Below are 14,722 nucleotides of genomic sequence, written 5' to 3' on the forward strand. Positions count from 1 at the left end.
AGAAGGATTTACGGACATATTATTGCCTGTGCATTCAAAGAAAAATCCCTTGTGCATCAGCACAATAGGACACAAATATCCACTGAGTTCTTCCACAATTACAGTGTTAGTTTCACCCATTTATGGTTTTTTTTTATTATTATTCTAACAGTAGATGGCAACATTTAGTTGAAACTTGGCAAACATTTCTGAGCTTTACAGAGCCATTTCAGTTCTGATTTTACTCATGAGACTTAGAGATACAGAAAAATAACATATAGCAGCATATAATTAGAAACTGTAAATTAACTAAATTGTTTAATTATCTATATAAATTAATATAGCAATTACCTTATTTTCTTCCAAATTCCAGCTTGCCCAGGATAGTTTTTGACTGAAAGCCAGCTGTGCTCTGACAGCTGGTCTGGCAATTTGGAAAAATGTCAGTGTCCTAAGGGTTAAGCTTTCATAAAAATATGATTTTTATACAAAATCATAACTGGAGACAAGCAGCAGGTTAATTTCTTAAAGGGTTATCAATAAAGCTTTTCTTGAACTGCACAGCTTGGATTCAGATCTGAACTGCCAGCATCTCGGGACATCTGGATCAAGCTTTTCAGTGTAGACATTTACATTTCTCCAACTTTTACCATATCTGTCTCCCCTGATAGGTGCTCAGTGAATATTCCCATTTAATGCTGAAGTTAATGAGAATTCCACTGTTGACTTGATGGAAACAGGAATATCTCCTGTAACATTAAAGAATAGAACTGCTCTCAGTTATTAAGATCACAGTAAAACTGAAATCTCTTAACACTTCAGAGCTTGTCTTGTAACAGATGTCCACATGCCTCAGGTGCAGGCTCAGGCATAAGGTGAAGCAGTATGTCTCCACTCACCAAAAATGGGCAAGTATCCACATCCTGGGCTGTATTCTAGTGTTTGCATACACACTGAAGGTGCTTGTGTAATGTTTGGCCTTGGCAGAGGAGGCAAAGGGTTTAGGAAAGGAAATGCCAGCTGCTTCAAGCTCTCTAGATATACTAGTCAAAGTCAGGATATGTGTGTGTTTAATTAGAATAGGCAGCACTGCTTGAACTAAAGACTTGCCTTGTAGATCTGTTCAAGCAAAATATTTTCTTCAGGTTTTAATTCTTTTAAATATTAAATAGAGACCTTTGTGTAACATACATCTGTGTGTGTGTGATTCCTTATCTAGATCTGCCTTGAAATCTTGGGCTTCAACTTCTCATCAACAACAAGAAAGACCATATAGTCAAGGAACATTCACCAAATTCTTCTGTTTAAATTACAGTGAAAGTAAAAAGCAGATCAGCAGGTACCTTAACATGCATGGCTTCGCAAACCCCTCTGGCCAAGGCACAGTATTCTCCATAGATAGTGCATCAATCACTCAGAGAGACTAGGGCATTATTCCCGGCTTTTAGAAGCGCAGCCTGCGCCTTGTGCTGTTGAGAAGACAAGTACAGAAAGAATGTCCTTTGAGAGGGAGACTGGGAGCTGAGCAAAGAGAGGGGGGCCTCGTACAGGGAAGAGAGAAGAAAAGAGAAAGGAAAAAGGCCCAGACTCTGGAAAGCAAGACGCCTTTTCAGCTGCCAGGGGTTTAACAACAGCAGTCATGAGGTTATCCAAGAGGGAGTGAGCTTCTTATTATAAATACCAGATGATTTCATGGGCATGCTCTGGATCTCACCACACTTCTATGTGCATCCTATTAAGTGGTGTTTGGTCTCTGACTTTTTCTTGTAGAAGGATCTCTCCTGAAGAACTTCACCAGAGGCTGCACATTCCACAGGGCATTTATGTGGATGTGGAAGAGTTCAGCAAATTTCCTGTGTATCTATAGCTACTGCACTTTTCTCTGATAATAGAATGAAAGATAGATAGAGTATTAAGAAATGGAGTATTCTGGAGTTGTAAAATCTAGTAAATACAGGGCAGCCTCTGTATTCTTCAGATAGACTGAGATTAAGTTATCTCTAAAGAGGTGTTTAACCAGAGGAAGACAGAAGCATCTAGAGATAGGGGTAAATAGATTAGGATTAAGTAACTGAGGCTGCCCTCCGTGCTTCAGTTGTGACTGCAGAATTCCTTTGAATTCATCTCCCTGCAAGGAAATCCAGTGCAGCTGCTTGAAAAACCTCTGACTGTGGAGTGAGCGGGAATAGGAAGCTGCTAAAACTTTGGCTGGCTGCTAGGACTGGTTTTGAATCAAGAGCAGGAGAAAGTCCCAGCATAAAAGACATGGAGGTTTAAAAGCTGAAAAGCAAGAGAAATCAGGAGATTCAGGGTCACTCATCTTATGAAACAAGCTTTTCTTATAAAACACTTTCAAAATGTTATGCCAATGTAGATTTCTACTTACAAAATAAAGAAGTCTGTAGGTGATTGAATGATCCTGGAAGGAACCAGTCAGGAAGGACAGGCACAAATTTTCAGTAATCTCTCCTAAAACAACAATGCATTTAGGCAGTAATTGCCTAATAGCAGTCTGTGCAATTTGTCGAAGCTGGAGGACACAAACATAGCCAACCCAAGAGGTTAAATGGTGGGGTTGGAGCATAGCTTTTCATATACTGCAGCTTGAAAATAACACGGGTAAAAGAGGGCCTCTGATTTGGTGCTGTCTTTTCTGGAATGTATAGTGCAACTAGATCTAAATTTTGGGAGAGTGCCCAGTTTCAGATGTCTAAAGCCTCTGTTGAAAGCAGTGGAGACTATACACTGCCAAAGTTTTATGTATGCAACTGCAGATTGATTGCCTAATGGCAGTGGTGGGCTTTGATCATGAGTGTCTGGAGAGAGAAGTCTCAGTAGGTGCCCTTTTCCTCTTTTTCCCCCTTACTCTTCTAACTCCTAATTCTACTGTTTTTCTATGTTTTCCCCCTGTATTTACTAAAAGCTTTTCACTGATACCTAAAATATAAAAGTTCCCCTCCACACATATTTCTTTTCTTTAACGGCTTGCTAGTTGAGGACTGTGCAAGAGGAGTTAGCTGAAGAAGGTGCAAGGGTATGCCATTGCTCTAACACTGTCTATTTTGGGCTTTATGGGTGAGAGAAACAGATGAAGATAATTTCCTTTCATTCTCTGTTTCTTATTAGTAAATCGTGAAGGATTCTTAGGTACAGAACATCCAAGCAGGGCCATCATCTGTATGCAAGGGAAAATTCTTTCCTTACAATTTGGTCAATGTGGGAGTCAGAGTCACATAAAAGATATAATAAGCTGCTGCTTCTCGCAATTAGAGGTTTTGTTCTGATGGCAAATTAAAATTTAAGTCCAGCAGAATTAGGTGAGAAATCTTGCATATTCCCAGCTAACCACATATTGTGATTCCACTTGGCAGCTAATACGACTCAGAAAATTGCTTTTATTGGCCCCTACTTTCCATTTTACGTACACTTCTGGAATCGTGAGAAATGACAGCAAACTGCCATGAATACATCCTTAGTCTGTATTCATTGCTCGCTTCCTTCCCTTAATGAAAAGAAGGGTGACGCATCAATTTTTATACCTTTTTACTGAAAAAAAGAATAGCATTCTTAATACTTACGTACCTAACAGATGGGATGAAATGACAAAGAAATGCCTGACAGTGTAGGCTCTGTTTTTTAGTGAAAAATCTTGCACAGTCAAAGAATTAAAACATTTTTTAAAATCGTGCTTGCTCTAAAATCAGCCTGTTCATTTTTCTTTATAACTGCAGTTATGCAGAATCATCTCAGAAGCTTTCAATTCTGCTACAAAGACAGATGTTTGAACAATCCCCTCCTGCTCAGTATCAGCTGTTCAGCAGAGTTTGCCTCAGAAATAAAGGACCAGTTACCTCCTAATTCTGGCTGCCTTTTCAGGAATGATACAGGGATTTCTTAATAACAAAAGTACCTTCTTTGTTCTGAGGGTCAGCTAGAAAGCCTCTGGCAAGTGCAGATTCAGCTCATCATCAGCAGAACTTGCTGTGGCTCCTTGCTCTTAAACTTTACGTACAGGCTGATTGATTATACAACCAGTATAATTTTTGTGAAAGTATGGTGGAGCTCATCACCCTGAGTCCCCCATGAATTCTGCATTTCTCCCTTTCAGGCATGAGAGATTCACTTGTTTGATTAGCAGCAGCAGATCAGGCCACTTGAGAAAGAATGTAGGTAGCTGCATGGTCTGTTCTGCTGTGGGTACAGAGTGAGGTAGTGAACCTGATTCAGTGTTCAAAGCTAAACAGTCTTGAAGGCTATACTGTCACATCGTTTTACTCATAAGTCAGTGTCCTTGGGTGTGGATGTGAAGAGGATCTAAAGAAATGGAGAACCCCCAAAACAGGTGAGGATATAGTGTCAGTATGCTCTTCTGGGTTGTCACGTGATTTTCTCTAAATAGGCTTCACAAGGAGTCCCCTGAATATACAAGCAAGCTACATTGCTGTTTTCCTTTCCTTTGGTCCTGGGTTACCATTGTAGGAGGGGTTCTTTTCCTTCAGAATCAAAAAGCTTTCTGAGAGGTGAACCACAAAGTGAAAAATAAAAATTAAACTTGACTTTGCATATTAGAGCCTTGACCGGGGAAGGGAGCAGGAGAACGCTCCCTATAAATGAAGTCCCAGTTTAACAAAATTATAAAAGCCCCATAAAAGATTAAGCATAGAAAATAACGGCAGTCCAAAAATATGGTAACAAAACACAGTAAATCATTCTTGGAGGGAACCCGTTTCATTTTCATGAATTAGGACGACCTCTGAATACTTCACCAAAGTTCTTATTTTACCACTCCTGAGCTCATAAAAGAGGGTATATTTCATCCCAGGGGTACTGTTAAGATACTGTGAGTTAAGCCCAGAAATATGCGCTGAACATCCCCCCATTACCAGACTGGGTGGAGCCTTGTGCATAGGACTAAAACTCGTGTAACCCTTTCAAAACCTCCCTTTTCTCATGGCCTTCCCTGCTGCTATGCTCTGGTCTGAGGAATTTGTCCTTGTGAGGAGGTGACAACCTATGTAGCAACTGGGCTTGCTGGAGTCTCTGGTAGAGATGTTCATTCACACTTGATATTGCCTCCTAGGAATTCAACAGTCAACAGTGGACTAGAGGCACCATTACTCATGCGTGGGTCACAATGGGAAGGAAATTAACATAAAAAATGTAAGGCATACTGTGGCCATAAGTAGCACTACGAGGACTACTGTAACAGGGGGTGGCCTCCAGCTCTGACAAATGACACCAAAGTCTAATTTGGCTTCTCTAACAGCAGGCATCCTAAGAGCCGCCTTTGCCCCACCTGTCATTTCTAAACATGCCGTATGTGCTTCGGTTCCCAGAGGTGCAGGACAAATTCCCAGACAGCTACTCTATCTGGAAATGTTAGGGATGGAAATATTCAAATGGCAAGAAAATAGATGTCATCTCCCTCTCCTCTCCCCATCACCATCAACGCTGTGCTTGATCTCTGCCATGGCTCTCCTCCACCCTCCTTTCAAGACAGGACAAATCTAAGTGCTTCATCCTTCCTTGCTAAGTCTCATCTTCTCTTGTTCTTGAATGTGTCTCTTTATTTTGCTCATATATACATCAAACAAAGGCTTTGTTTATACTTCAGTCTAAATTTCTGCTATTCTGTAGTAAGTGGAGAACTATATTTCATTTCATGACTATGGTAGGAGCCAATGCTCTCCATTTTGGTGGGTTGCACAGCTCTGCCTACCTCATCTGCCTAAAGCAAAGCAGAGATTGGGAGTTGCACATTCTGCCTCTCATGGTGGTAATGGCATCCTGGTGTTAGCTTCTCTGTTTCATAAAATGGGATGACACTGGCTGGCAACCTGGCTGCCTTTGAAGATCTGGTTGCATGGCTGAGGTAGATAGTAACAGCGATGACTTGTAAACAGCCAACTGATGTTAGATTTGAGCTGGTTAAGAAGTCGGGGTGGGGAGGAGCAAAAAATCCTCAGCAAACAACGGTACCTCTTTGTGATGAGATGGCATTTGGGAGCACATGGCGCACAGCTTAGACTGCAAGAAACTGACAGCTCTGTGGAAAAGCTGTGCATAAGCATCTCTGCAGGCATCGAGCTTGCTGGTAAACCTGCCAGGATGATTCCATAGAATGTTATTTTTCAGTTTGCTTAATGAAGAAGCATGCAGTGATACCACTAAACAGTTTTAAGCACTCACCACACCTCAGTAAATTAAGAACTAAGGTGAATCCTGGAGATTTAATACAGATTTGTGTCCATAAGCATTATTGTGCAGTACTATGGAGATCTGAAGTGCAACAAGACTTTAATTATTTCAAGCAGGGTATGTCAACTTAGCCGGTAATTTTTACCTTTGCTTCCCTTCTGTGACATGAGGCTAATGGTCCCTTCACCTCGGAGGGGTTTGTGCACAAGTCAACAAAGCCACGTTTGCAACGCCCTTGTGGGCTGTGATGAGAAGGTGGATGTGCCCCACGGAAGCGCTTGGCCAGAGGATGGGTCTCTTGGGTCGGGGTCCGGTGAGCCAGTGTCTGAGGGACGGCGCAGGGAGATGCTGTCAGCGGGAGAGGGGCCCGCTGGTTGTCACCGCTGGCTCAGGCGTGGAGCAGGCCGGAGGTGCAGAGGGGTGCCCCGGGCCTGCCCCAGCCACGGAGAGGCCCTCCTCGCCCCGGAGGAGAGCTAAGGTGGGCAGAGGAGGACGAGGTGGGGCCGCGGGGGACCGACCCCCGCTGCCCGGAGCTCAGCCCCACACCGCCGGCGGGCGGCGCCGGGGCCGCGGAGGCGCGCGGGCGGCGCTAGGGGGCGCGCGGGGGCCGCGCTGCGCTGCGCGGCCGCGCATGTGCCGCACCCGGGGCTCCGCCGTCCCAGCGCCGACCGCGGGCCGCCGCCGCCCGCCGCGGGCCCGGCAGCAAGGCGGGGGCGGCTCCCGGGGCTCGGGGCTGGCGCGGCGGCGGCGCCTTGCCGTGCGGCCCCCTGCGCGGCCGCTTGTCCGCCTGCGGCGGCCGGAGGTGTCGCCGGTGGCCCGCGGGAAGCCGTGCCCTGCCGCAGGGGCGGGAGCGCTTTCCACCGCTGCCCGGTGGCGCGGGGAGGCTCTGCCCAAATGAGGCAACTTTTCCTCCGCAGGGGGTGAAAGCCTCGGGCTTCCTAAAAATAATCCCGCCGAGGCCGTGCCGGCGGTGGCAGCGGGGCGGGGGAGGCGACAGCCGGGTTCGGGGTGGGGGCGAGGAGGGGTGCCCGGGCAGGGCGGAGGGGCCGCCGCCCGCCTGCCGCCGGCCTCGCTGGAAAACCGCTGCCGCTCTTCCACTGGCGCCGTCAGCGGGGTTTTTAAATCTGTCTGCGTTTAAGCCTAAATGAGTAAAAGCCAGGAAACGGTCGGTAAAGGACAGGGAAGGCTGCGCCGCTGCCCTGCGGGACCGCCGGGGCGCGGAGCGCCGGGCCGCGCTCCCCGGGGCGGGCAGGGGCGAAGGGCATTGCCCCGGCAGGTGCAGGGGCAGCGGGGCAGGGCGGCCGCGGTAGCCGCGGACGTCCCGCCGGCCTAGCTCGGCGGGAGGTGGCCGGTGAGGCCCCGGGGAGATGCCCCCCATGCTCCCGAGGCGGAGGCCGTGCGGGTGCGGAAAGGGGGGCGGGGGGCGAGGGCGAGGAGGGGCGGGGGCCCCGTCGCCTCAGCGAAACCCGGCCGCCTTCACCCCGGTAATCCGGCAACAAATACGACGCAGAGCTGAAATGAAACTCCCCGAGCGCACCCCTGGCGAACAAAAGGCGCAGGTCCCCCCGCTGCCCACCACCCCCTCAGCGGTGTCCTGCGTTGTGTTGTGGGCTTCGCGCTTTATATTTAGCCTCTTCGTGGAGGCTGGAGTCTCTTTATTGTGTGAGGCTGGGAAGGCATTTGCGAGGAATGCTCTGTTGCTCGCTGCCTGCGTTTTCTACTGCCCTTTTTGAGCAAAGCGCTGCTCTGGGCTGCAGCCTGCGGTTGGGGCCAGCGCTTCGGCGGGAGCGGGGAGGCAGCGGGGCTGCGGGACACCCGCTGCCCCTGCGCCCTCGCTGCCGGCGGAGGCTCTCCGTACGTCTGCGGGTGCCTCTCGTTGTCTGCTCCCAGACAGCCCAGGAGTCCCCGTGTTTTAAATACACCGGCCCGCCTGGGTGGTGTGACAGAGAGAGAAATAGCGATGCAAAGAGAAAGCGCCTAACTTGAGGAGCAATGTCAGTATTGCACTCCGGTTTTGTAGGTTTTCCCTACCTGTCAAAGGAGTTTATCACTATTCTTCAAGAGCCGGGAAAAAGCAACTAAGATGCACTACAAATATAGAGGAATTAGAGACCCTAATGTTTCAGTGGGCTAGATATAATCATACGGAAAGGTTACTGTACAGTAAGAATAGGTATTGAATTTATCGATGCGCACATACAGGAAAAAATAGCCTTTCTTTTATTTCTCTATGCAATTTCGGAGCGTTAGTGCAGAAATCAGGGTAAGTGGGAAACAATGCCCATAATTACAAGCAAAAAAAAAAAAAAAAAAAAAAGACAATGACGATTGAAAAGGACGGGGGCGGGGGGTTGTTAGCGGCACACAAAACATCACGAAGACAGTAGGCTTGTTAGACGCAGCGAATGTTTATCTGGATGGCTGCTCACTCCGTTTCTTCGTAACAAACACTATTTTTATAACAAAGCAGTTATTGCTCCTTGTCATGACAACAGTCTCGTGCTTAATGATCGTGTTCCGTTGCCGAGGTTGTAATGATTTGGAGCCGCAAAACTCGGGTTTTAGGCGCTCCCCTCACACACATTTGAACCTCTCTTTGCAAAGAAGACTAGTTTGCCCTTATTTTATTCATTTGACTTCGTTCAGTCGCTGGCCCCCGGCCGCGGAGGGCATCCTGCGTGAGAATACTCCTGACGGTAACAGAAAAAACCTGTGGCGAAGATCGCAGTGATCAGGCATTTAATTCAGTGCAGTGTTTTTGCTAATGTGTGCGGGTGTCCAGGCGCAAGCGGTATGAGAACTTTCCAAATCTACAGCCATGAAGTTTAAAACTCCCGTTATCATTTCTACACCTCAGACCATACCTATGCGTGCATGTAAATGCGTATGGCATTATAATCTCAAGGGCGCTAGTTTTTAAAGTCCGAATTACTGTAATTCACTCTGTAAGAGGCATCAGTTGACAGAAGGGGATTTCTCCCTTTCCCTTCCCACCTAGTTTGTTGTGTCCCTTCATAGTGCTATTTGCGTTTATGTTGGACAGCTTGTAGCTAACCACACAGCGACAAGTTTTTAAAATGGACACAGTAGTAGTGTCAGCTGGAAGCTCTCGGACAACGCGGGGGGGGGGGGGGTGCGTGTGTGTGAGGAATATTTAAACCCACTTTAAAGTACTCTGTTACCGAAACAGTAGCTGCAGAACTGCAGCTGGGAAGGAGGAGCGGGGCTGTTTAAATGATACTTGAATCGGACCCGTATTTTTCGTGCTGTTTATGAAGTGCATATGGAACTCCCAAAAACTGTTCAGGAAGTGCCGACAAAATGTATTTATCAAGGAGACAAGAAGGCATGGCAATATTTTTATCAGTTCTTACTTATTTTGATAGCTGGGCACACCGTTAGGGTCATCATAAAGGTAGCACCTACGGTAGATTTACCAGTTTAATATTTCGGGTATTTCCCTGCAACATTTTAGAAACGTTTCTTTACTTAGGCAAATGCTCCTGTCTACTTTGTTGAGAGTGATTTGCCAAGCTAAGGGAGCCATTTCCTATAACAGGTAGTTTGACAGGGAAAACCGGCGGTCTTAAATATCAAAGAGTAGTCAAACCGCAATGAGATTCAAAGCAGGGAGTGCTGGAACATTTTGTTCCAGCGAACGAGCTAAAAATAACAGCCCCCACCCGTGTTGGAGGGGGGTTTGATTTGCCCACTTGGAAGGGTCGGTAGGAAATAGAAATTAAATTATTAATGTAATCAAACAGAAAAATCTACCCGGAGAGTTGAAAGGTGAAAGGGTTTTGTTCTTAAGTGTCAGTGATTTTAAACAAGCCCGAGTCCAGAGCCGGGGCTCTGAACGGGATTTGATGGGTTGTTGGGAGCTTTAATCTAATTTTATACCTTCCTCATGGCACATCAGAATGCGTTTGAACAAGGTCATAATAATGCCAAACTGCACAGCCAAGTGTAATCCTGCTGCTCCAGCCGTTCTGTCACTCGAAGCCAAACCTGGAAGTCTCATTTTCAGCTCAGAAGTAAGCTCCTTCCACAGCTTCACATTTTTTACTTACCTGCAGGACAGGCTCTCTAAATATGTCAGAAACTGCTTTGACATCCATTTCGGGGATTAGAGGCCAAGTGTGGTGCACGTCAATAAGGAAATGCTTAACAACATGACAATTACACCATCCACGTTACTGAGACATTTGGTGTCACGTTAGAGACTTTCACCGTCCTCGCTGCGGGAAGAGAGAGCTTCTTTACTTGCAGAACGTAGGGGAAAACAAAAACAAAAAGCAAAACAGCAACAGCAAAACGCCAAACACTCACGTTTTTAATCCCCCAATCACTTTTTCTGCAGGCAGGGAAAGCTTTTCCAATAAACGCGTTTCCAGACAGCTATTACTTCCCTGTTCTGGTGAGCGGCGTGGGGTTTGTCGTTGGGTTTGATTGCTTAAAGCACAATGGAGACGCCGCAGAACACACAGCCGCGGCCGCCCAGCTGAGCGGTGCCGGTCCGCAGCGGCCCCGCTCGCCCCCCGCTGCCGCGGAGCGCCGCGCTCACCCGGGGCTCGCCGACGGCCGCCCTCGGCCGCCGCGGCCCCCAGCACCCCCGCTCAGCGCCGCCGTCCCGCCGCCCCGGGGCCCGCCCCGGCCCCCGTCGGGCCGCCGCTCCGGCAGCGGGCACCGGCTTTCCAGCCGGCCCAGCGGGGCGGGCGGCAGCCCCTGTCCCCCTCCTAGGCTCTTTATTCCCCCCCCCCCCCCCCGGTCCTACAGCACGGGTTCTTGCGAACGCCGCGTCGTCCCCCCCCGCCCCAGACACAAGTACAAGCTCTCCCCACCCTCGGCCCCTCCGAGCCCCCCACCGGGATGGGGAGGCCATCCCGACCTCCCCCTTCCCCGGAGGCAAGAGGCTTCCCTCTCCCCACCCAGTCGGCCGGGGCCGGACCGTCCCCTGTTACCTCTCTCTCGCCCGCCCGGAGCCGGGGGAGCCCCGCTCCTCCGCCCGCCTGCCCCAGCCTCCCTCCGCGTCCCGTCTGCGGGACTTCCAGCTCTTTTCCCCTTCTGTCCTCCTGTTTGTCTGCCCGCCTGCCTGCCTCCTTTTTATTTTCCCTGCCAGTGACTTAAGCCCAAGCCAAAGGAGGCACAAGGAAAAATACAGCCGTGGGCTCCAGGTCTATAAATACAGCTCGGAGCGAGCGCCCGAAAGTTTGGAAGGAGAAAAAGGAAGAAGGCAGAGGACGGGGACAAAAGCCAAGGACGGCTCCGCTGCTGCCGGTGCTCCTCCGGCTCCGCTCGGATTTCGCGGCGAGGGACCGAGCCCCTTTGCTGTTTGTTTGGGTGGGCTGTTTTCGGGGGCAGGGCGGCGGCGGCAGAAGGTTCTGCGCACTCATCATTTCGGGCTTAAATATGTGGATTTTAGCGAAAAATGCCAGTCGATCGATCAGCCAGCTTTGCAGCTGCTATCGCGAGTGGAAACTTTCCTAACGCGGCTGAAGCTGCTAGTGAGTGGAGGGTGGGTTTTTTTTTTTGTTTGTTTTATTTGTGTTGGTTTGGGATTTTTTTTTTTTTTTTTTTTTTTTTTTATTTTTGGAGGTGGTGAAACCTAAGAGCCTGAAGATTTCCTTGTTCTCTCCGTGGTTTGTGTGTCCGTCGGCGAGGGAGAGAAAAACAAGCCGTCGGCTTTTTAAAGGAGGGGCAGCGGCGACCCTACCTGTTTACTGTCACTGTCCTCTAAAGAGTGTCTGTCCTTCGGGACACTCGTAAGCGGGGCTGCGGTGCGCCGTAAAAGTAACACAGGGATGTCAGGGAGGAAATGGCCAACATATCTCTCCTGTATCCTAATTATACATTCATGTTAACTGCTTTTTTCTTCATCCTACATAAGCAATTAGTATCAGACTGAAAGTATTGCTCTTTCTTAGGACCGAGCAATACCTAATTGAAATGTGTTCAGAATAACAACAACAACAACAAAAGAGTCAAGGAAACGTGCATACACTGGGTGAAACGGGGAGAAACCGACCCATTTGGGGAGGTCGTCTGTTTGGGAGATTGGGGTTGTGGGGAGGAAGCAAATCTGGAGTTAGGAAACGAAGCTAGCAAGCGGAGAAAGTGACTTGCAGCGCGCAGGCAGCCTGTGAAAGCGCAAGGAGGGACAAGCCAAACTGCTCTGCGGCGAGGGTGCCAAGTGGGAGCAGCCAGAGGCCGCAAAACACAGTGCGGAAAGATGCTGCCGGGAGCGGCCGCCTGCGGAGCCTCCCGCCGCCCCCCGGGACCAGCGGCCCCGGCCCCACCGGCTGCCTCTGCCCCGCTGCGGCTGGAGGTGGAGGGAGGGAGGGGCCCTCCTCCCCCGGAGAGCGAAATAATCGTCGGCTGCTGCAAGGCAGAAATAAAGGGGGCTGAGGGAACAAGGGCTGAGAGGCAGAAGGAGTTAATCAGAAGGAACAAAACGGCAGTTACTGCTTGCTTTGCACGCCAAGCACTAGGCAGAGGGAGATATTCCCCCACTGAAGAGCTCTGCAGGCTGCAGGCTTCAGAGGAGCTGTTTTTGGGACCCTCCTACATCTCACACAGTTGCAGGAGGCAGCTTTGTCGTGCACTGCTATAGAACGCGGGGCTGGAGGTTCCTGCTCGTTGCCCTGCCCCATGCCACTGTCACCCAAGGAAGAAGGGCTGACTCGGCTTGCCAGGCTTCGAGGTTCTTGTTTACTTAGGGGTGGTGAGAATTGTCCACAGGGATTATTTTTGGGTTGGGGAAAGGATGCGGAGAGAGAAATCCTGTATCTGCTTTATCTTGGAAAATTCACCAGTGGTCAACGTCTGGTGAAATAACAGCACTGTGCAGTTTTCGTGGCAGTGGGGCTGTGGAGCCATCCCCAATAACGCCTCCCTGGGCCAGCTCTCACCATGCTTGGCGTTCCACACGTGTAACACTTGGAGTGGAGGCTTCCCCCCACACGCACACGTGCTGCCACCAGGCCACCACAGCTTTACTGATTACAGATTTCTAGTAATTGCAGAGTTATTTCCAAGGGATGGATCACATCACCAGTCATTGCAGCCTGTCAGTCTGCCCTGGGAGCAAGCAGGGAGCTGGGGGGCAGCTGGGGAGCTGCACATGGAGGGGAGTGAGACACCCCATGGGCGTGGGTAGGGGGGCAGCAAGGTGCAGCTCATCCTGCAGCCTCAGCTGGCATCCCCGCTCGCTGGGGTGCGGCTGCCAGCCCTCCAGGAGCAGCCTGCAGCCAGGGCTTGGTCTATTTAAAGCCACTGCTGCTGTTTCTGCAGACTCCAGGCAGCCTGTGCCAATCCCCTCGGCTTGGCAACATTATTTTTGGCCGCGGCTCCCTCCCACAGTGTAGGAAATACAATAAAATTAAAACAAACAGAAAAAAAAAAGATGCTGAGTCAGCGCTCCTAGCAAGGGAAGGAGAGGAGCCCACAGGTGCCCCACCATGCTGTTCTGTGGTTGCCTCCCCTCTGGCCATGGCATCTCCACTGGCCTGCTGTGGGGTGGCAGGTGTGGGGTGAGAGGAGATGGCATGGCAGTGCGGTCCCGCACCAGCTGCTGTGAGGCCTTCCCTACCATGGTTCCTGGCCCTGCCTCCCCCGGGCTAAAAGAGGTTGGCCACCGCTCTGGTCCATGCCATGGGGGCAGCAACCTGCCCCAGGCCCTGGGGTGGCTGCTGGGGATGGGTTTGGGATGGTCAGAACTGCAATTTGAGTAGGACACTGCTGGCTTAGGGATGATGCTGGGTCCTGCTGGTGTGACCTGGCTTTGGTCTTCACCCTGCCTTCAGGAAGAGATGTTAGGATGCACTGCATCTTTGCTGGTGCAGGTGGAGCCTGAATTCTGATTTTGTCCATTCCAATACCAAAGCTCGGCCTTAAAAACAGAGTGGTACTGAAAAAAGACATTTAAACAAATTCTGTTCCTGAATTGAGGCCATAAGAGTTGTAGGCACAATGCTTACCAGAAACAAAGAAGCCCCTGCTTTCCCAGAAAACTTTATCTGTCAAAACTTCACAAAAAACACAAGAGGATGTGGTTTAGGGAGGGAAAGTAAATCAATCAGAGAAAAAAGAAACCCCTCTCACTGGTGCAGAAGAAAACACCACATAACTTTGTAATGGGAAAGCACTGCTTGAATATGTTTTTTCCTCTAATCTACCAACCTATGTTTCCATCTCTATACAGAGAACATGAATATATGCATTTACATAAAATACATTCTGTACTGAAAAATAGGTAGTATTTCTATTTACAGGCTGTAAGTTAATTTTGCCACCTTCTTTGGAGAGGTTCATGTATTACTTTCCTTCACACATTGTAAAGTCTGATAGAGCTTTCCCCATGCCCTTTGCACACCTTCCTGCTGCTTCAGCTCCTCCTACTTCCAACATATTTTCTTTTCTTTGGCTCAGTAACAAGCAGAAGGAAGACATCGAGGGCTCATGATAGCGATGATGGACGTGGGGGCTGGGAGGATAAAGAAAGAGGTGGAACTTGCTTGGCCTTGGCTTTTCCTTACCAATCAGTACT

General features: G+C 49.3%; 1 long non-coding RNA gene across 2 annotated transcripts; it reads right to left on the bottom strand.

The window, feature by feature from the left end:
• Positions 1–8,455: 8,455 nt before the first annotated feature.
• Positions 8,456–11,228, bottom strand: LOC148050585 (uncharacterized). 2 transcript variants are annotated; one of them, XR_015701098.1, is made up of 3 exons: positions 11,139–11,228; positions 10,248–10,415; positions 8,456–8,887 (listed from the first exon to the last, which is right to left on the bottom strand). It is a non-coding gene; the product is annotated as an uncharacterized LOC148050585 (long non-coding RNA). The 2 variants fall into 2 exon arrangements; XR_015701099.1 differs by lacking the exon at positions 11,139–11,228 and adding an exon at positions 10,507–10,636.
• Between the last annotated feature and the right edge of the window lie 3,494 nt (positions 11,229–14,722).

This window comes from Nipponia nippon, unplaced genomic scaffold, assembly GCF_047370975.1.
Source record: "Nipponia nippon isolate SJK-2023a ecotype South Korea unplaced genomic scaffold, ASM4737097v1 scaffold_8, whole genome shotgun sequence".
Taxonomy (NCBI): Eukaryota; Metazoa; Chordata; class Aves; order Pelecaniformes; family Threskiornithidae; genus Nipponia; species Nipponia nippon.